The 22,229-nt window shown below is 44.8% G+C and overlaps 1 long non-coding RNA gene and 1 pseudogene across 1 annotated transcript in view; one reads left to right on the top strand and one right to left on the bottom strand.

Moving 5' to 3' along the window:
- LOC143767992 (uncharacterized) overlaps window positions 1–22,229 on the top strand; it is a 71,136-nt gene that overhangs the window by 28,541 nt on the left and 20,366 nt on the right. The gene's annotated exons all lie outside the window — the stretch shown is intronic.
- Window positions 18,744–21,148, bottom strand: LOC143767098 (E3 SUMO-protein ligase ZNF451-like; annotated as a pseudogene).

Here is a 22,229-nt window from a genome sequence, read left to right as displayed (position 1 = left end):
CCACACATCTAGATTAGTTCCTTAGAGGGTCTACTTTCCAAAATGGTGTTACTTGTGGGGGCTTCCACTGTTTTAGGCACATCAGGGGCTCTCCAATTGCGACATGGGTTCCGATCTCAATTCCAGCAAATCTTGCATTGAAAAGTCAAATGGCGCTCCTTCCCTTCCGAGCTCTGCCATGTGCCCAATCAATGGTTTACCCCAACATGTGGGGTATCGGCGTACTCAGGACAAATTGTACAACGACTTTTTTGGTCCACTTTCTCCTGTTAGCCTTGGTAAAATAAAACAAATTGGATCCGAAGTAAACATTTTGTGAAAAAAAAGTTAAATGTTGAATTTTTTTTAAACATTCCAAAAATTCCTGTGAAGGACCTGAGGGGTTAATAAACTTTTTGAATGTGGTTTTGAGCACCTTGAGGGGTGCAGTTTTTAGAATGGTGTCACTTTTGGGCATTTTCTGTCATATAGACCCCTCAAAGTCACTTCAAGTGTGAGGTGGTCCGTAAAAAAAATGGTTTTGCAAATTTTGTTGCAAAAATGAGAAATCGCTGGTCAACTTTTAACCCTTATAACTCCCTAACAAAAAAAAATTATGTTTCCAAAATTGTGCTGATGTAAAGCAGACATGTGGGAAATGTTGTTTATTAACTATATTATGAGATATAACTCTCTAGTTTAAGGGCATAAAAACTAAAAGTTTGAAAATTGCTAAATTTTCATAATTTTCGACAAATTTTTGTTTTTTTCACAAATAAATGCAAGTCATATCGAAGAAGTTTTACCACTATCATGAAGTACAATATGTCACGAGAAAACAATGTCAGAATCAGCAGGATCCGTTGAAGCGTTTCAGAGTTATGACCTCATAAAGTGACAGTGGTCAGAATTGTAAAAACTGGCCGTGTCACTTAGGTGAAAACAGGCTTCGGGGTGAAGGGGTTAAGCTCCTGAAAGGCCTCAACAGCCACAGATGACCAATTCACCACATCAGCGCCTTTCTTCGTCAAATCAGTCAGGGGCTTAACCACACTGGAAAAGTTAGCAATGAAACGGCGATAAAAATTAGCAAAGCCCAAAAATTTCTGAAGGCTCTTCACAGATGTGGGTTGAATCCAATCATGAATGGCCTGGACCTTAACAGGATCCATTTCTATAGCCAAGGGAGAAAAAATGAAACTCAAAAAAGAAACCTTCTGAACTCCAAAAAGGCACTTAGACCCCTTCACAAACAAAGCATTAGCACGAAGGATCTGAAATACCATCCTGACCTGTTTCACATGAGACTCCCAATCATCGGAAAAAAAAAAAATATCATCCAAATATACAATCATGAATTTATCAAGATAATTCCGGAAGATATCATGCATAAAGGACTGAAACACAGATTGAGCATTAGAGAGCCCGAATGGCATCACAAGGTATTCAAAATGGCCTTCGGGCGTATTAAATGCTGTTTTCCATTCGTCACCCTGTTCAATACGAACAAGATTATACGCCCCTCGAAGGTCAATCTTAGTAAACCAACTAGCCCCCTTAATCCGAGTAAACAAATCAGAAAGCAAAGGTAAAGGGTATTGGAATTTGACCGTGATCTTATTGAGAAGGCGATAATCTATACAGGGTCTCAAGGAGCCATTCTTCTTGGCAACAAAAAAGAATCCTGCTCCCAACGGTGACGAAGACGGGCAAATATGCCCCTTCTCCAAAGACTCCTTAACATAACTCCGCATGGCGGCATGCTCTGGCACAGACAGATTGAAAAGTCGGCCCTTAGGGAACTTACAGCCAGGAATCAAGTTAATAGCACAATCGCAGTCCCTATGAGGAGGAAGGGAGCTGGACTTGGGCTCATCAAATACATCCTGGAAATCCGACAAAAACTCAGGAACTTCAGAAGAGGGGGAAGAGGAAATTGACATCAAAGGAACATCACTATGTATCCCTTGACAACCCCAACTAGTCACAGACATAAATTTCCAATCCAGCACTGGATTATGTACCTGTAACCATGGAAAACCCAGCACAACAACATCATGCAAATTATGCAACACCAGAAAACGACAGTCTTCCTGATGTGCTGGAGCCATGTACATGGTCAACTGTGTCCAGTACTGAGGTTTATTCTTGGCCAATGGTGTAGCATCAATCCCCCTTAAGGGAATAGGGCTCTGCAAAGGCTGCAAGGAAAAACCACAGCGTCTGGCGAACTCTAAGTCCATTAAATTCAGGGCAGCGCCTGAATCCACAAATGCCATAACAGAAAAGGACGATAATGAGCAAATCAGGGTAACAGACAAGAGAAATTTAGGCTGTACAGTACTAATGGTAACAGACCTAGCGACCCTCTTAGTACGCTTAGGGCAATCAGAAATAGCATGAGCAGAATCACCACAGTAAAAACACAGCCTATTCTGACGTCTGAATTCCTGCCGTTCTGCTCTAGTCAAAATCCTATCACATTGCATAGGCTCAGGACTCTGCTCAGAGGACACTGCCATATGGTGCACCACCTTGCGCTCGCGCAGGCGCCGATCAATCTGAATGGCCAGAGACATTGATTCGTTCAAACCAGCAGGCGTGGGGAACCCCACCATAACATCTTTAAGGGCTTCAGAAAGACCCTTTCTGAAAATTGCTGCCAGGGCATACTCATTCCATTTAGTGAGCACAGACCACTTTCTAAATTTCTGGCAGTATACTTCTGCCGCTTCCTGACCCTGACACAGAGCCAGCAAGGTTTTTTCTGCCTGATCCACAGAATTAGGTTCGTCATACAGCAATCCGAGCGCTTGAAAAAATGCGTCTACATTGAGCAATGCAGGATCCCCTGACTCAAGGGAGAATGCCCAGTCCTGAGGGTCTCCACGCAGCAGAGAAATGACAATCTTCACCTGCTGAATGGGGTCACCAGAGGAACGGGGTCTCAAAGCAAAAAACAATCTGCAGTTATTTTTAAAGTTCAAAAATTTGGATCTATCCCCAAAAAACAAATCAGGAGTAGGAATTCTAGGCTCTAAAGCCAGAGTCTGAACAACATAATCTTGGATACTCTGTACCCTTGCAGCGAGTTGATCCACACGAGAGAACAAACTCTGAACATCCATGTCAGCGCCAAAATCCTGAACCACCCAGAGATTAAGGGGAAAAAAAGACAAAACAGGCTGCAGAGAAAAAAAAATGGCTCAGAACTTCTTTTTTCCCTCTTTTGAGATGCATTCAACACATTGCGGGCCAGCTGTACTGTTATGACCTGGTGGTTAAGGAGCAACATGGGACGAGCTCTGAGGAGGTGGTATCTGTACTGACCGCAGTTTCTAATCCTAACACCAACACTAGAAGTAGCCGTGGGATGTTCCTGTCACTCCCTAGACACCTCGTCACAGCCTGAGAACTAACTACCCCTAAAGATGGAAACAGAAAGCTATCTTGCCTCAGAGAAAATCCCCAAGGGAAAGATAGCCCCCCACAAATATTGACTGTGAGTGGAGAGGGAAATGACATACACAGAATGAAAACAAGATTCAGCAAAGGAGGCCAATTCTAACTAGATAGACAGGACAGGAAAGGATACTGTGTGGTCAGTATTAAAAGCTAAAAATCCACACAGAGTTTACAAAAAATCTCCACACCATCTCACAGTGTGGAGGGGCAAATCTGCTTCCCCAGAGCTTCCAGCTAAGCTGAATATATCATACTGACAAGCTGGACAAGAAAAAACATAATATGAGCTGAACGATTAAGTCCACAGCAAGTGGACAACCAAAAGAACAAGCAATGACTTATCTTTGCTGAAATGGACAGGCTATCAGAGAAATCCAAGGAGAGATCTGAATCCAACCAAGAAACATTGACAGCTGGCACTGGCTGAAGACTAGAGCCAGGAGAGACGATCAGTGGAAGCAGCTGCTAATGCTAAACCCAAGGAGCAGCAGTTCCACTCAAAACCACCGGAGGGAGCCCAAGGGCAGAATTCACAAAAGTGCCATTTACAACCACCGGAGGGAGCCCAAGAACAGAATTCACAACACCCTGGTGTATGAGCTGTAGAAAGAAAGAAAGGACGGCCCGCTCCAATATTTACTGAGAGTTTGTGCACTTTCAGGGGTCATATGAGTCTCCTGGAGACAATTTACAGCTGTTCCAAAGCCCTTAAGTATCTTAAAAATGGCTAATCTATCAGTGGGCTCACCCATCCTCCGCAGATTCCACGAAATTAAATTAACCTGACCCACCATGAGTTCAATTAATTGTATGACATGACCAGATTTTCCTGTATTGTTTCCTACTGCATAGTTTTGTCCTGAGGCCCGGAGACTACAACAAATAACACAACCCCTACCACCCCTCCCCAACCCCCAACATACAACCAGAGCATATAAAATACCTGAACATAGGAAATGCAACAGGCGCCACATTCTGTATATTTCAGTGTAACAACACCCACAAAGTGGCGTGAGGCAGTTCCTCTCTTATAACCTTACATACCAGGAGGAACTAAAGCTCCTAAGACATGTATCCCTCACAAGTCGCGTCCCATAGAGCTGGCATGTCCTTTATCTACAATGTGTACCATAATATCATTACATGCCGTATTACAATTTATAATGTTTACACGCATAAATATAATTGAAAATAAAAAATAAACCTATATATCTATAGATATATATGTGGATATAGATAGCAGCACAGTATTTGAGCGCGTGCAATAGGCTGCAAGAAAGACAACCGTGATATGCCATGGACTGCCTTAGCCCCCACCCTGTACCCCAAACATGGTTCCTACAGTCCCCACCAATTATACCTGCAGTCCCTACTCCCTATTGTACACATGCTTTGGCAAAACTAATGTTTATTTTGTCATGCCAATAAAGCTTAATGGAATTGAATATATACAGTATATATCCATATATATATATATATATATATATATATATATATATATATATATATATATATATATATATATATATATATATCTATATATATATCTATATATATATGTATATATATATATATATATATATATAAATATACCCGCCCACCATTCCAGGAGTAAGCAGCACTGAGCATGGGCTCCTGAACTTTCATCACTTTATACCTTGTAATGAGGAACCTTTAGGACACCACTTGGAAAAATTCATCCCTGTGGAATACAGAAGTGACCTGTACTGAGCTGGACTAAAGATTTTTATGAAAAAGGATGAAAAATAAGTCTTAAAGGACAAAACAAGAATCTACTAGAGGACAGACAGCAGGCAGCACCAGGTCTGACATCCAGAGGATAGCACCCACTGGTAGGACCATCCTCAGCCTCACCACACTCATAGTCTAGATAGAACTTAAAACTATCAGAAATAAGGATTAGAATTATAAAAATGAAAAATGTAAATTTGGAACAAAAGAAATAGAACAAAGTAAATGCCGATAGCCAGGGACACAAAGCAGCAGGAGGTCAGAGATCCTGGAGATCACATACCCCAAAGGGAAGAAGAGCACTCCTGCAAAGAAAGCCATAAAAACTGCCACAATTAAAGAAAACTCAGAGACCCTCTATGCTGACTTTACACCTAGTGAGGAAGATAAAAGAAAAATCAATGTGTTATTCTTAATAGAGCATCTCCTGGCCTGGCACACTGCCCTGTGCAAGCAATATAAATGTACAACCAAGTCTGATATCAATAAGTGCTGGCAGATCAGAGTCAGAAACCATGAAGATGATGAGTGCAGCTCACTTACCATCACCCTGTACAACAATGGCACTGCCCTGGGACAAGGGACTGAGGACAATCTGCAGCAATTTCAAGACAGATTCCCTGATATTAAACTCCAGGCCTATACTCACAAAGAACAACAAACCCCAGACACCTCTGGTGTCTGCACCCCTACAGCCACCTCTGATATCCGCACCCCTACAGTCACCTCTGATGTCCTCACCCCTACAGTCACCGCTGATGTTCTCACCCCTACAGCCACCTCTGATGTCCACACCCCTACAGTCACCTCTGATGCCGGCACCCCTACAGCCACCTCTGATGTCCGCACCCCTACAGAGACACCACTGCCCCAATGCTTCACACCACTCACCCCAGACCCTCAGAGACTGTCTATCTCAACTAGAAAGAGACTTTGTACAATTTAAGGAAGAACATCTGAGCAACACTGGTGACAGAAATGCTAGTGACCCTGCAATTAATGAGATAAATAAACTGAAATGTGAATACAGGTCGGCTCTGCAGGAAATAAGAGCAGCAATGTGTCAACTGCAGCAAGAAAATGCCAGGCTAAGACAGGAGATAGAAAAGTTGAAACCACAGACCCCTGGACATCTGAGCCAGGAGGGGGCCATGGAAGCGAGGAGAGCAGAGGACATGACCCCCACTGGCCATGAGGCTGAGAGGCCTAATAACCCCAATATGGAGGAACCTGAGTCTAATAAAAGGGAGCCCGAAATAAGATTCATAGAAGACAGAAGAAAACCTGCCACCAGCATAATCTCCAACACAGACCCCCATCAACAGCCACATCCCCCACCAACAATGTCACAAAGCCCTGATACCGTCCTCATAATGGACTCAAATGGGAAATACCTGAATACGCGGCGGATATTCCCAGGAAAAAGGGTCAATAAAATCTGCTGTGCAACTATTGAACAAGTGACAGCGGTCATCAATAATCCACGGTTTATCAACCCAAACCCATATCATTATACACACAGCACCAGCAGATCTCAGGACCACTGTCCCAACTAGCAAGGACGGCACTACTAATATTCCCTGACAGCAAAATCATTCTGTCATCTCTGCTCCCAAGAAAAGATATATCCTACCACACCATCCAGAACATCAACACAGACCTAACCGTAAGAATGAAATCTGTGCCAGGAGTGATTCTGACACAACACACCTCCATAAATCACCATCACGTCTATGACAGCAAGCACCTGAACAAACTAGGGGTCAGCCTTCTGGCCGAAGAGCTGAAGGACATTGTACTAAACAGGGACCCTAGGCCTGGATCCAACACCAACCAAAATCCCATGGAAAGACCCCGACAATGAGAAGGCAAGAAACGTCAATTATATCAAAGGAAGCTGGAAACAAACACCCTCACCCAAAATCAGACCACCAGAGGAGGAGACCACCATGGAGGAGACCACCGACCTGACATAGAGACATACAAAACAGAGGCATCCAGAGCAGAGACATGGAGGAGATAAAGACCTAACACATTGTGCAGGAAAGTAATGTGACTGGATGGAACCAATATCATTTATAAACCAGTCAGAGATCCGATGTGTCCTAAACAGCCACACTCATTACAAGGTATACATACACAAGTGATTAGAGAAATTACTTCACTTAAAATTAACTGCTGGAACATCCAAGACCTGCAAACCTGAACACCTCGACCTTTGGATGTAAAACAAATGACCCGGATTTTATACAAAGACTGAAAAACATAGACATTCAAATTCTCCTAGACACATTGACCAGGGCCGAAAAGGACGGGGTGAGCCACACATAGCAGGACAGGGATGAAGGGACAATGCATACTCGGCTTATACTCGAGTCAATAAGCTTACCCAGTTTTCCGTGGCAAAATTTGGTGCCTCGGCTTATACTTGATTCGGCTTATACTCAATTATATACGGTAACCAACTTCAAGATTCCCTCTGAGACACCTCCTTCTGGAAATTATGGAACCACATGGGCACAAAAAGCAAGAAAAACAATACCCATATCCAAAATGGCAATATCTGGCTTCAGTACTTGAGAGACCTCTACAAAGACATCTACTGTATATCCATATATATAGTGGCTGATTTAGTGTAGTGGTTAAGTGCACAGCCTATGACATGGGAGACTAAGGTTGAAATCCCGGCTCTGCCCTGTGGAAAAATAAATAAATTATACCAAGGCTCCTAACACTATAATACGCTATAATACCTACCCTAGGTGGCTGTTATACTGTAGTGGTTAAAGTGCACAACCATCAGTGTGGGAGACTGGGGTTCATATCCTGGCTCTCCCTGTTGGAAATAATATACCAGTAGTGGTCCTTGGGCAAGACTACTAACACTATAGTGCCTACCTCAATAAACATGAGTGTCACGAACAAAGAGAGTCATGCCAGCTCGGACTTCACCCGGATTAACAAGGTCCACATCAGATGTCAATCTGATGATAAATGTGCTACTGGAACAAACCATACATGGACAAGGCAAGAGAACCTGGATCTGATGAAATTGTATTATAACAGCAGACCAAATGAGAGAGGATACATGAAGCGTATGAGGAAACTGGATGGATACAAGACCTGCATGTCCACTGACTGAGAAACAACTAGTCACCTAATGTTTCAATATCCTAAAGAGAAAGCTATTATCGCAACTGGGGATGGACCAACTGCACTGCAGATCCTCCCCACGTGAAGACCTGGAAGAACAACAAGTGCAACCCCCTGAAGATCCTGACCCAACCCTGCAACTAGAGAGCACTGCAGCTGATCTGAATCAGAAGATCTTAGATAAACTAAATACCATCAATACTAGAGATCGAATGTCAAGGCTCCACAAAGAAACACCACCAGACAGTATGATAGAAGATGCCAGTACAACACTTTCATCAATACCTACCACCACAACATAAACTAATAACCTGATCTATCCTACTGCCTCAGCAATCATGGAAACAGAAGTATGTGGCCCCCTTGGAAAAGACTGTAAATAAAGATCAAGGTGACATGAAGGGAAGTCAGTCAACTAACAGAAACTCACACGAAAAAAAGAAGAAATGTTCCAGCTGGAACATTTCTTCTTTTGTTCGTGTGAAGTTCAACCACGTCTCATCAGGACGGAGTTCCGGGCCTCCTCTGCTGATCGGTGAGCTGGCTTTTCTTGTTTTCGTATACATAACTAACAGAAATACAGAAGGGTGTAAAGATCAAGAATAAGACCAAGTACAAAGGCCTGACCCCAACTGAAGAGACTCTCGCTGCAAGACTAGGGAGATACATTAGAGAAGCTGAGGCCAAGAAGATAAATGCCCTGTTCTCCAAAGAGCCATCCAAGGTGTACTCCCAACTACAGAGGAACAGCACAAAGGCAGCAACTCCACCAATAGCTCAGACTAAGCAATACTAAAGGAACATATGGGAGAAGGAAAAAACACAACACCAGTGCAATGTGGCTGCAAGAGCACGAAGCAGTCACCATTACAGAAGCGGACATCCAACAGCGTGTCAAGAACATGAAGAGCTGGACAGCACCTGGCCCAGAAATGATCCACAGCCACTGGCTAAAGAAATTAACAGCTTTACATGAATGCACGGCAAAGCAGATGAACCAACTGCTAGAAGCTGGCCACCACCCATCTTGCCTAACACAAGGTAGAACAGTGCAGATGTTGACGGATCCTCACAAAGGAACAGTTCCATCCAACTACCGCACAATAACCTGTCTTACAACAACATGGAAACTCCTGTCAGGCATCATAGCCACTAAGCTACAGAACCATATGAACCAGTACATGAATGCAGCTCAGAAAAGCATTGTGACTGACACCAGAGGCTCTAAGCACCAGCTCCTAGTACATAGAGCAGTCGCTTAATACTCAAGATCCAGACAGACCAATCTTATCACAGCCTGGATTGACTACAGGAAAGCCTATGACTCAATGCCGCAAACATGGATCTGTGACTGTTGGCTCTCTACAATGTCGACAGGAAATTAAGAACCTTCCTCAGAAACTCAATGGGGCTACGGAGAACAACATTGGAAGTCAACTCAAGACAACTAGCACAAGTGACCATCAAATGTATCATATGCCAAGGTGATGCACTGTCCCCATTGCTGTTCTGCATAGGCTCGAACCCCCTCAGATAATTATAGAGTCTGGCTATGGATACAAGTTCAAGAGTGTAAGCACCATCAGCCACCTCCTCTACATGGTTGACATCAAGCTGTATGCGAAAAACGAACATGACATCGATTCACTGATCCACCTGACAAGGATCTACAGGGAAGACATCGGGCTGTCCTTCGGACTGGAAAAGTGTGGCCGTTTGGTTAGAAAGACAGGCAAGGTAGTCAAGACTGATGGAGTGGAATTACCAGCAGGGCCCATAGCAGATGTACAGACATGCTACAAGTACCTCGGCATCCCACAAGGATACAGTAACCATGATGAGGAAGCAAGGAAAGCAGCAACATCCAAATACCATCAAAGGTTAAGAAAGGTTCTGAAGAGCCAGCCCAATGGGAAGAATAAAATACTGGCCATCAATACATATGCCCTGCCAGTTATCAGATACCCTGCTGGCATACTGTTCTGGTCAAAGGAAGAGATGCAAGCTGCAGATGGGAAGACATGAAAGCTCCTTACAATGCATGGAGGTCTCCACCCTAAGTCTGGCACCCAAGATTGTATACCAACAGAAAGGAGGGTGGTCGAGGCTTGATAAGTATCCAAGCTACCATCACGGATGAAACAAGATGTATCCAGGAATACATCAGAAAAATGGCACCAAAAGATGAGATGCTGAGAGAAAGCCTAAGGCAGCAACAACAACAGATCTGGAAGGAAGAACGGGAACATGAAGCACCATGGCAAGTCAAGCTGCTGCATGGGATGTACCATCGACAAATAATGGAAGTGGCTGACATGGAGAAATCCTACTAATGGCTGGAGAAAGCTGGACTCTGAGACAGCACAGAGGCACTAATCATAGCAGCACAAGAGCAAGCACTAAGTACCAGATCCATAGAAGCAGGAATCTACCAGACAAGACCCGAGGTGCAGGCTATGCAAAGAAACCTCAGAAACCGTCCAACACAAAGTGGCAGGAAGCAAAATGCAAGCAGGAACAGCGTATACAGAATGCCACAACCAAGTAGCTGGAATTGTATACAGGAACCTCTGCACAGCATATGGGCTAAGTCCCCTTTAGTCCAGGTGGGAGACCCCAGAAAAAGTGGTAAAATCCTGTGGGACAAGATCCAAAGGGATAAGCAGGTGTTGGCTAACCAACCAGACATTGTAATAGTAGACAAGGATCAGAAGACAGCAATGATAAAATATGTGGCAGCGCCAAGTTACAGCAACATCAGAAAGAAGGAATATGAGAAGCTGGGGAAATATCAGGGCCTCAAAGGAGAACTGGAGATGTGGAAGATGAAGACAACAGTGATTCCTGTGGTTGTAGGAGCACTTGGAGCAGTGACCCCTAAGTTGGAGGAATGGCTACAACAGATCCCAGGAGCAACATCTGAGCTCTCTGTCCAGAAAAGCGCAATATTGGGAACAACTAAGATCCTGCGCGGAACCCTCAAACTCCCAGGCCTCTGGTAGAGGACCCAAGAATGAGAAAAGACAACAAAGACCACCCCCAGTGGGGGTGAGAAGGAAGTTTAAATGTTTTTTTTATATATTTAGAGAGAGAGACATATATAGGAATACAGAGGACCTACACTGGCCAGGAGGTTGAGAGGCCAAATGACCCCAATATGAAGGAACCTGAGTCTAACAAAAAGGGAGCCGGAAATAAGATCCATAGAATAGAGAAGAGAATCTGCTACCATCATAATCTCCAGCACAGACCCCTATCAGCAGACACATCCCTCAGCAACAACGTCCCAAAGTCCTGATACCATCCTCATATTGGACTCAGATGGGAAATACCTCAATACACGGCGGCTATTCCCAGGAAAAAGGGTCAATAAAATCCACTGTGCAACTACTGAACAGGTGACAGCAGTCATCAATACTCCATGGTTTACCAACCCAAACCATATTATTATACACACAGGCACAAACAATCTGCCAGACCAGCACCAGCAGATCACAGGACAACTGTCCAAAATAGCAAGGACGGCACAACTAAAATTCCCTGACAGCAAAATCATTATGTTATCTCTGCTCCCAAGAAAGGATATATCCAGCCACACCATCCAGAACATCAACATGGACCTAACCGCAGGAATGAAATCTATGCCAGGAGTGATTCTGACAACACCCCTCCATAAATCACCATCACTCCTATGACAGCAAGCACCTGAACAAACTAGGGGTCAGACTTCTGTCCAAAGAGCTGAAAGACATTGTACTAAACAGGGACTCTAGGCTTGGATCCAACACCAGCCATAATCCAATGGAAAGCCCCACGACAATGAGAAGGAAAGAAATGACAATTATATCAAAAAAAGCTGGAAAAATACACCCTCACCCAAATTCAGACCACCATGGAGGAGACCACCAACCTCACACAGAGATATACAAAACAGAGGCATGCAGAGCAGAGATATGGAGGAGATAAAGACTTTGCTCAACACATTGTGCAGGAAACTAATGTGACTGGATGGAACCAAAATAATTAATAAACCAGTCAGAGATCCAGTGTGTCCTACACATCCATACTTGTTACAAGGTATACACACAGAAGAGATATAGAAAAATTACTTCACTTAAAATTAGCAACTGGAACATACAAGACCTGAACACCTCGACCTTTGGATGTAAAACAAATGACCCAGATTTTATACAAAGCCTGAAAAACATTGACATTTAGATTCTCCTAGAAAAATGGACCAGGGTAGAAAGTGAATCCCTGGTAACCATTGGATACAGGGAAATCTGTGTCCCTGCCCTGAAAAATAAAACATTAAACTGGGCCGCTGCTCAGGAGGAATATCGATCTGGCATAAAGAAGAGCTCCAACAGTTCATCAAACCAATGAAGAGAGGAGACAGCCACATATGGTTTAGAATCAGCAGCTACATCCTCACTGCACAGTCCGATATATATGTCTGTGCCACCTATATACCACCACCAGTGTCGCCCTACTTCAATCCAGAGCGCTTTAAGATCTTACAAGTGGAAGCCACCCATTATCAGGCCCTGGGAAAAATCTCATCTTTGGAGACCTCAATGCAAGAACTGGGAGAGAAAAAGACTTTCTGACCATGGGTGGAAACATCTATATATTTGGAGCAGAGACTGACGGCCATGACTCAGTACACATGGAGAGAAACCGCAACGACAGTACAGTCAACAAAAGTGGCATAAAGATCCTGAACCTATGTAGAAGTTTAGGACTTCATATTCCCAATGGCCGTACAAAGGGAGACTCCCTAGGAAGATATACATTAAACTCCCATGTAGGAAGGAGTGTAGTAGATTACGCCATTACAGGTATGGACATGGTAAATATCGGCGGCTTCATAGTCACCCCACAAATGCACCTGTCAGATCACAGTCATCTCCTATACATGAAATCTACAAAGAAACCATCTGCACAAACGCCTCAGCAGAGCGGCCTCTTCAACCTGCCTCCATCCTATAAATGGTCCAATACATCAGTAATAAAATATCAAGAGGCTCCCAGCAGACCCAGAATACAGGAGATGCTCCGCCACTTCTACAACTACGAGTACAAGCCTAACTCAAAAGGAATGAACCAAGCTACAAAAGACCTCAATGATATATTCTACACCAAGGCCGAATCGTCCGACCTTAAAAAACTCAACTATAAAAGGCCAAAAGAAAAACATAGTAATGTTTGGTTTAACAGAGAATGTAAAGCCATAAGGAAGACCCTGAGAACAGCCTCAAACAAGAAACAGAGACCCCAATCATCCGGGTCTGAGGGATGCCTACGACACCATACAAAGGCTATACAAAACCATTCTCAAGAGGAAGAAGCAGAGTTACATCTCCACCAAACTTGAACAACTCCAAGATTCCCTCCAAGACAACTTCTGGGAACTATGGAACCACATTGCCACAAAAACCAAGAACAACAACATACATATCCAAAATTTCAATATCTGGCTTCAGTACTTTAGAGACCTCTACAAAGACATTCTGAAGGAAGAACTAAACCAAGATCAAAAAAACATAATGGAGAAACTAAAAGATATGGAGGAAAAAGTCAAACCTTTCCAAAACCCACTGAATACACCAATCACACTACAGGAAGTTACAGAGAGAATCTCTTCAAAAAGTATAGAAAAGCCAGTGGCCCGGATGGAATCCCACCAGAAATGCTGAAATACAGCCCACCGGAAATACAGACAGCAATGGTTAAACTGTTCAATATTGTGCTGAGTGCTGGCCACTTCCCTCGTACCTGGAGTCAAGGCCTCATCTCACCCATTCACAAGAGTGGGGACAGATACGATCCTGCCAACTACAGAGGCATATGTGTCGGCAGCAACCTGGGAAAACTGTTCAACAGCATCCCGAACAAAAGGATCCTCAGTTTCCTCACCGAGTGCAATGTCATTAGCAAAATTCAAGCTGGGTTCATGCCAAACCACCGCACTACAGACCACATCTACACCCTGCACAGCCTCATTCAGAGCCACGTCTACAACACAAAACATGGTAAGATGTACACTTGTTTTGCGGCTTTTAGAAAGGCTTTTGACTCAGTGTAGCACCCGAGCCTGTTACTGAAACTACTGGAGAGCGGAATAGGAGGAAAGACCTATGATGTCATAAAAATCTCCTACTCTGAGAACCGCTGCAGTGTGAATGTGAACGGTAGAAGAAGATTTCCAGCAGGGCCGCAGAATCAGACAGGGCTGCACTCTAAATCCAACGCTCTTCAATATGTACATCAATGAGCTGGCCACCGCTCTGGAATTTTCCATAGCACCAGGTCTCACACTCCAGGACGTCAAGGTGAAATTTTTGCTGTATGCAGATGACCTACTGCTGCTGTCACCAACTGAGAAAGGTCTCCTAGAAAACCTGAAAATCTTTGAGAAATTCAGCTCCACATGGGCACTACCGATCAAGGCAAAGAAAACCAACATCATGGTGGTCCAGAGGAGAAAGTCAAGATCGAACCAGCACCTTCCATTTGTGCTAAACAACTGTGTTCTTACAGAAACGGACAAATACACCTAGCTGGGCCTGGAAATTAACCAGTCAGGGAGCTTCAAACAAGCCATAGAGACCCTAAAGGGCAAGGCCTGCAAAACCTATGCCATCCAAAGGAAATTCTACCATCTGAAGCCACCAGTGATTGTCTGGCTAAAAATCTTCGATGCCATAATCACCCTAATCCTCCTGTACGGCAGTGAAGTCTGGGGCCCTCACACATACCCAGATTGGTCAAAGTGGGATTCCAGTCCAGCAGAAATATTCCACCTGGAATTCTGTAAACACCTCCAGGTCCATGGGAGCACCACCAACAGTGCCTGCCAGGCTGAGCTGGGCAGATTCCCACTGCACCTAGCAGTCCTGAAGAGGGCGCAGTCCTTCCAGGCTCACCTACAGAGTAGCACCCCAATCCCCCATCACCATAAAGCCATGCTACATATAGGTGGTCCCCACAAACCAGGACCCTTGGAACAGCTCACCCAAACCCAACCTGACCGAACAGTCAACTAAAGCAACCTGACAAAAGAAAGGATCAGGAAGATAGTAGACAAGGGGCAGGAGAGGTATGTCAGTGACTGGAAGAAGGAGATCAGCAGCTCTCAGAACCTGATCATGTACCAGAGTCTACAGAGAGAGACTACAGACTGGCTTCATATCTGGAGAAACTTACGGACCCCAGAGACCACCAGATCTTGAGCCGGTATAGACTCAGTGCCCACAATCTGGCCATCGAGGTCGGCCGGCACAGACAGAGCTTACAATCTCAGGGAAGACAGATTGTGCCTACACTGTGACCTGGAGGCCCTAGTAGATGAGACCCACTTCCTGCTACACTGCACCAAATACTCAACAGTGACACTCACCTCTTGAGGCTATCCGATCTCTTCCCGGATTTCAGCTCTATGAAGGAGGAAGAGAAAACATATATCCTGCTGGGGGAAGAAGAAAGCGCGGTGGAGATAGCAGCACAGTATGTGAGCGTGTGCCATAGGCTGCGAGAAAGACAACCATGATATGCTGTGGGCTTCCTTAGCCCCCACCCTGTGCCCAACCATCGTTCCTACAGTTCTCACCCATTATCCCAACAGTCCCTACTATCTATTCCCTACTGTACATGTGCTTCTTTGAATTGAATATATATATATATATATATATATGTATCCATAGATATATATATAATACCAATCACGAGGTTTATTAATGATCAGTTGTCAGCCAGATACCCTCATCAATAAAACAGTACATAAAAAGTCAAATAAACACACACTCACCAGCCTATATATGAGCATTTTCATAATTAACCTAAATTTGCTGTAAACAAAACAGCAACTGTCACAAATCTGCGTGAAACGCAATATCTGTTTGTTTGTTTTTTAATTTAAATTGCATGGGCTCCTGCATAATTTTCATATGCAGCAGAGGGAAAGTCGATGGCTTTTTTCTTATTCTCAGAAAGACAATATCCATGGCCCCTTCCCAGGCTATTAATATCAACTCACAGCTGTTTTCCTTAGCCTTTACTGGCTAGTTTACAGGGGAACCCCAGAAATTTTTTTTACATGGGGTCCCCCTATAAATTTGAACCAGCAAACGCTAGGCAGACAGCTGGGAAGGGGCCATGGATATTGGCACCTCCCAGGCTAAAAACATCAGCTCTCAGCCTCCCCAGAAATGGTGCATCTTATTAGATGCTCAAATTCTGTCACTTAGCCTCGATTTTCCTACTTTCCCTGTAGCGGTGGCAAGTGGGTAATATTTGTGAGGTTGATGTCACCTTTGTATTGTCTGGTGACATCAAACCCACGGCTTAGTAATGGAGAGGCATCTATAAGACACCTATTAATTACTAATCCTATAGTTATATGGTAAATAAAGACACAACCAGAATAAAGTCCTTTAAATGAAATAATTATACAGACTACTTTATTGAATCTTAATTTACCATACTTACTGAATGCCTAATCCCCGACTTCTTCGTCTCCTGCAACAAAAATAAAATAATAAACCAACATATAATACTCTCTGTCCGACGTAGTCTATTTACCGAGTGTCCCACGACGATCTCACGTATAGAACAGTCACATCGGGATTTGTGACTGCTCTTCCCAGCCTCTGGCTGGAAGCTCTCGGCGATGGGGATGGGTCTTCCCAGCTGGCAGGTAATGATGGAGCATGTGATCTCTGGTGTCTGTCGTGTGCCCGAGCCTGCCTAATGAGGTTCTTGGATGCGTCGGACCATTCCGATATGGATGACTAATGCCATCTAGAGGACCGAAATCTGTGGCGGCTCCTATGTGATCTGTGTCTGCGGTGGTAATGGGAAAGGCGTCTGGTAAAGGGACAGCAGGAATGATGGCGGGCATCATCAGAGGAGGATGAGGAGGACCTGCGGCACCTATGCCTGTGTCCACTGCAGCTTTGGAGTGTGCTGGGGGCGTTCTTATTTGTGGTAAGGGGTTCATTGACTGGGTTATGGGCCATAGTTAACATGCTATACAACATGGAAGGTGGTAATAAATTACCATATTGGGATGCCATATTATGGGACGTGCATGGAAGGGAGGTATTGTATATCCTTTATTGACTGCTGTTTGAGAAGTTATTGGGGGAGTTATGGATGCATCAATGGTGATTGGTGAAACTACAGTGCTGAAGGCTTGGTGTAGCTGGAGGGCGCTCATCGGTCTGGAGTGACCTCTGGCCTGTCTCCCCATTCCCCAGTGCAGGCAATGTGGCTGTGCGTGCAGGAGGAATGGTGCTAGACGGGCATGAGCTGACCCAGGAGCTTGGAGGGGAATGGATGTGACACGTGGTTATGGGTGGAGCCCAGCCATGACATGCCGGAAGATGGGCGAGACAGCAAGGGCCCAGCACATCCCAGCCTGCGCCCAGGAAGTGCACAAACGCGGAGCTGCCTCGTCGCTGATCCGGTGGGCAGGGGAACCTAGAGGACCGCCTGCCTCCCCGCTCTGGAGGACCAGCAGCCGGGTCGCTGGCCGAAGACCGGGGCACGGCGGGTGGCCCGGGCGAGGAGCACGGCCCCCCCAATGCCAGATACGGATCAAGATGGGCAAGCACATGGGACCACTGCAGATGAGGAGGTGCAGGGGCGGGGGGACTCGAGGGACCAGAGCGGAGGGGAGGCCACCCCAGGGGGAGGGCATCAGGGCAGCACTGCGAAGCGAGAGTTCTGGAGGGGCAGGAGTGGACGGTACCCTGGGGAAGAAGGAGACACCAGAGGCACGGCCGAAGGCATGGACAGGTGTCCAAAGAGGGCACAGGGAGGTGAATGCCAAGGCCAGTAATAAGGGCTTGAAGCCAGTGCTCACCTTCCTGCGCTGCTCTCTGCCGCAAGGCCCATCCAGGGAATCCGACAGCTGCAGGAGGACGTTCCAGGGTCCTCAGGAACACAAAAGCTTCCAGGGGTCAGCAGGGAAAAAGAGGAAGTCACTGTCTCTGGTCACATGAATTTAACCCATGTAGGTGTGGCTGGAGGCCTCTTCCCCTTTAATCCCATTGCTGACTGCTGCTGTCGCATTTGCAAATTTCTATTGTGGGTGAATTGATGCTACTTTTCTTGGTGTCTGCCCCTAATTTTGAAAAAAAAAAACAATCTTTTGAGAATAAAAATAAGACTAAAAACAAAATAAAAAGCTATAGATGTGTTCTGAAGAACACATGTGCCTCATACTGACAATAAGCTTAAACTGGTTCGGCTGGAGCCAGTGGGTGGTGTATACTGCAGAGGAGGAGCTTATCTTTTTTTTGTCCACTTAGTGTCAGCCTCCTAGTTGCAGCAGCATACACCCATGGTCCTGTGTCCCCCAATGAGGCGAAGGAGAAATATATATATTTTTATATGATAAAATTTGGAATAAAATCCATAAACTCTCTTCCATTTTCAATGTTTACAGAGGGTGATCCCGGCATATTTTTATGGACCTCTAGAGATCTACCAAGCGCTTCATAATGTAACTTCTTGGTAGGCACATTCTCCATCTTCAATGACTTCTTGGAAACAGGAGCACTCGCTGTGAACTTACCTCGTTCTTGGATTCCCAAGGCTTGATACTAATGTGAGGTGTCTCAAGGAAACAATGCTTTTTATGAAAATGGCTTTGGGCACCATCAGCATCGGAGAAGAACTTTGGGCAAATGCTGCACTTTATAACATTATTGTCGCTGGATTGTTTCTCTTCTTCACAAAAATGGCTCCTTATGCCTTCAAATGTCTGGTCAGTTGCCGAGCAGGATTTGCAGCGGTACCAGAGTTTTCCTTTCTTGAAGAGCTTAGCCAAGCATTGGCGGGAGTCCCCTCTCCTATTTGCCTTATGGATATGTTCTGGAAGACAGCCACATGTAAGACAGTTCTCCGCCCCTGCAGGGCTGGAGGATGGCACTGCAAGACTTTTTAAAGGAGACTGGACCTGCTTTGGAACATACCCATAATCTAAGCCATGGAAGGTCTCATAGTGGGTAAGAAAATCACTTTCTTCATCTAAGTAGAGATCTTCGCAGAGGACACAGAAATACTTCATGTTGACATCTCCATCATGTTGGCCTTGACAGTGGTGGAGTAAAGTTTCTAGCTTATGAACCTTATTTTTACAGATGTCACAGATGTACTTGTGGAATTGGTGTATGGAGAGAGATTTGCAATGTCGAGGAACCGTCTCCTCAGCATCAAACATTTCTTCACATATTTGGCACTGCTGTGTGCCTTTAGCAGACTGCTAGGGTGGCGCAGCTTTGAGTTCTTCTTCCAGTTGCATAGGAGTCATCTGTAGCTCAGTAGATGTAGATGGCTGCTCCAAAGCATCATGTTCATAATAAATGAATGACCTCCATGACAATCAGAAAGGTGCATCATGACATGTTCAATTCTCACTAGTTCTATCACTAAGTTTTCGGCACACACCATGCATCTGTGAAACATTCTGTTGGACGTCATTCTATACTTTTTAACGGCTTGCTCAGATGGGAACTGCGCAACACATTGAGAGAACCATGTCTTTACTAGTACATCCTGCTCGCTCTTCACCCGGCTGCCGCAAATTGTGGCCATGTCGCTTTCTTTTTTTATGCCACTTTTCTTGGTGTCTGCCCCTAATTTTAGCTATTTTTGTCACCCCTTAAAGTGTTGTCTATGCATTTGGTTTTGCCTCCCATTGAATCTAGTGGGGTTTGGATACTTTCATTGAACCCGAACCGAACCGAACCTTGAAAGGTTCACTCATCTCTAGTCTTAAGTCCTGCTTAACTGCTGGTTTGAGAACTTTGGGCAATTGTAAAATCAGAGCATATCCCGTATAATGTTATTTCTAAGGGCATGCACAGACCAGTTGGACATCCCAATTAGTGCATCACATGAGTAGTGGGAGGGGGGAATTGGGCCCTGAGTCGTATTTTTTCCAGCTTTAGCCATATGGGCTCCACAGTCAGAGGCACATTCCTTAATTAGTACTGTGCCTACCAGATATTCAACTGTGTAGAATGTTTTTAGCTTGTTAATAATCTTTCTCACTGTAGAATGATGCACTCCAAAATGACTTTACAACACTTCGGAAATTGATGGATAGCAACAAATGTTCTCTAAAATCATTGCCTTTAGCTTTACTCCTTTTGCATGGTATAGCAAATTAATCACAAAGAGGTCACACTTGCCGATGAATAAATAATCAAGAGTATTTGATTAGCAGCACTTGACTGCTACTTTCCCTCTTAATTCCTATGGAAGCAGTTAGGGTATATTTCATTTTTTTTCACATACTGCTTCTTCATTTCAATCCTGTTTTTGGTAAGTAACATGGTGTAGAAGCATTAAACGGAACTTACATGCATGCAAACAGCAAAGTCAGCTGCATTTTTCAATCTGCTGCAGTGAGGATGAAGGAAAAAAAGCCAATGTTCAAAAGATACTTATAAATCTTGCAGGTCACAGGGGGCTTCCTATTACTTCCTCCACCATCCCAAAAATTACATAATGTATAGTTAATTGGATCAATTTTAACAAGTTCATGACCTGCTACATTTGTAGCTGTAAACTGGATATGTTCCTCGAGGACGGCGAAGCACAGGAGCCTTTGGTGAGGGGGAAAGATCAGGATATGAATGTAAGCATCTCGGATGTCGATTGATGCTAGGAACTGCCCCTTCTCCATCGATGTGATGACAGAACGGAGGGACTCCATCCTGAAGTGCCGGACCTTGATAAAATTGCTTAGAAGCTTTAGGTCCAGAATAGGCCTCGCCTTCCCCATCTTTCTTCAGAACCACGAATAAGTTCATGTAGAACCCCTCGGTTTCTGGGACCGGAATAATGACTCCATTTTGGCGTAGTGAATCGATGGCTCGGTAGAAAGACCATGCCTGCACCTCTGTTTTGGGGGGCAAGAGGGGAAGGACCATGCTAGAGGGCGGGAAGAAAATTCTCTCTTATATCCGGAAGGCACCAGGTCCCTGACCCATTCTTTGTGAATGACGGAGAGCCATATATGATGAAATAGGAGTAGACTACTGCCTACTCTGCTGGTGCCGACCGGATCATGCCGCGAGTCATTGAGCCAAGAATCTATGGGACCTGACTCCCTTAGATCTGGATTGCTTGGGACGGTTCTTCCATGGCTGGTTGGACTTATACGAAACCCTGGGGGCCCCGTCACCATGGTAGGAGCGCCCCAATCTGCAAGAGGTGGTAGTATTGGACCAACCGGGATTGCTGCGAAAGGATCGGAAACGCGTCTGCTGTTGTTGACAAAAAGGTCGCCTAGTCCTCTGCTGGGGGGAATTTACTTTTCCCTCCAGTGGCATCCGAGATAAGCTGATCCAGCTGATCCAGGAGTGGCAGTTTCCCTCATTGAATAGCCAGCAGGCCCCGGGTTTTCGTATGACCACTGAGTGTTGACCTGCGGCTGCTGAGTAGTTAGTGGTCGTAGATGACAAGGAAGGCTGCTTCTGTGACGGCATCAGTCATAACTAGTGACGAGCGAGTATACTCATTACTTGGGTTTCCCCGAACATGCTCAGTTGGTCTCCAGGTAATTTTGCGTGCTAGGAGATTTAGTTTACGGTGCTGCAGCCTCATGTTTGCAACTGTTAGACAGGCTGAATACATGTGGGAATTCTCCAACAAACAGGTTGTCGCTTTTACCCCAGCCTAGATTCGGCTGCAGGGCCAAGTGCCTGCGGAACTCCTCATCATACCACCGCCAAGCAAAACCACCATGGGATTTATACAAATTTTATATCAGATCTTGATATATGCATAATTCGGAGCAGCGTTCCGGATGCTTTTGGCCTGTAATACAGCCACTTCTGCAAATGCCTGTAGCTAGTCATTCA

Source organism: Ranitomeya variabilis, chromosome 4 (assembly GCF_051348905.1).
Source record: "Ranitomeya variabilis isolate aRanVar5 chromosome 4, aRanVar5.hap1, whole genome shotgun sequence".
In the NCBI taxonomy this organism is placed as follows: Eukaryota; Metazoa; Chordata; class Amphibia; order Anura; family Dendrobatidae; genus Ranitomeya; species Ranitomeya variabilis.
This window is presented reverse-complemented; position numbering and strand designations above follow the sequence as displayed.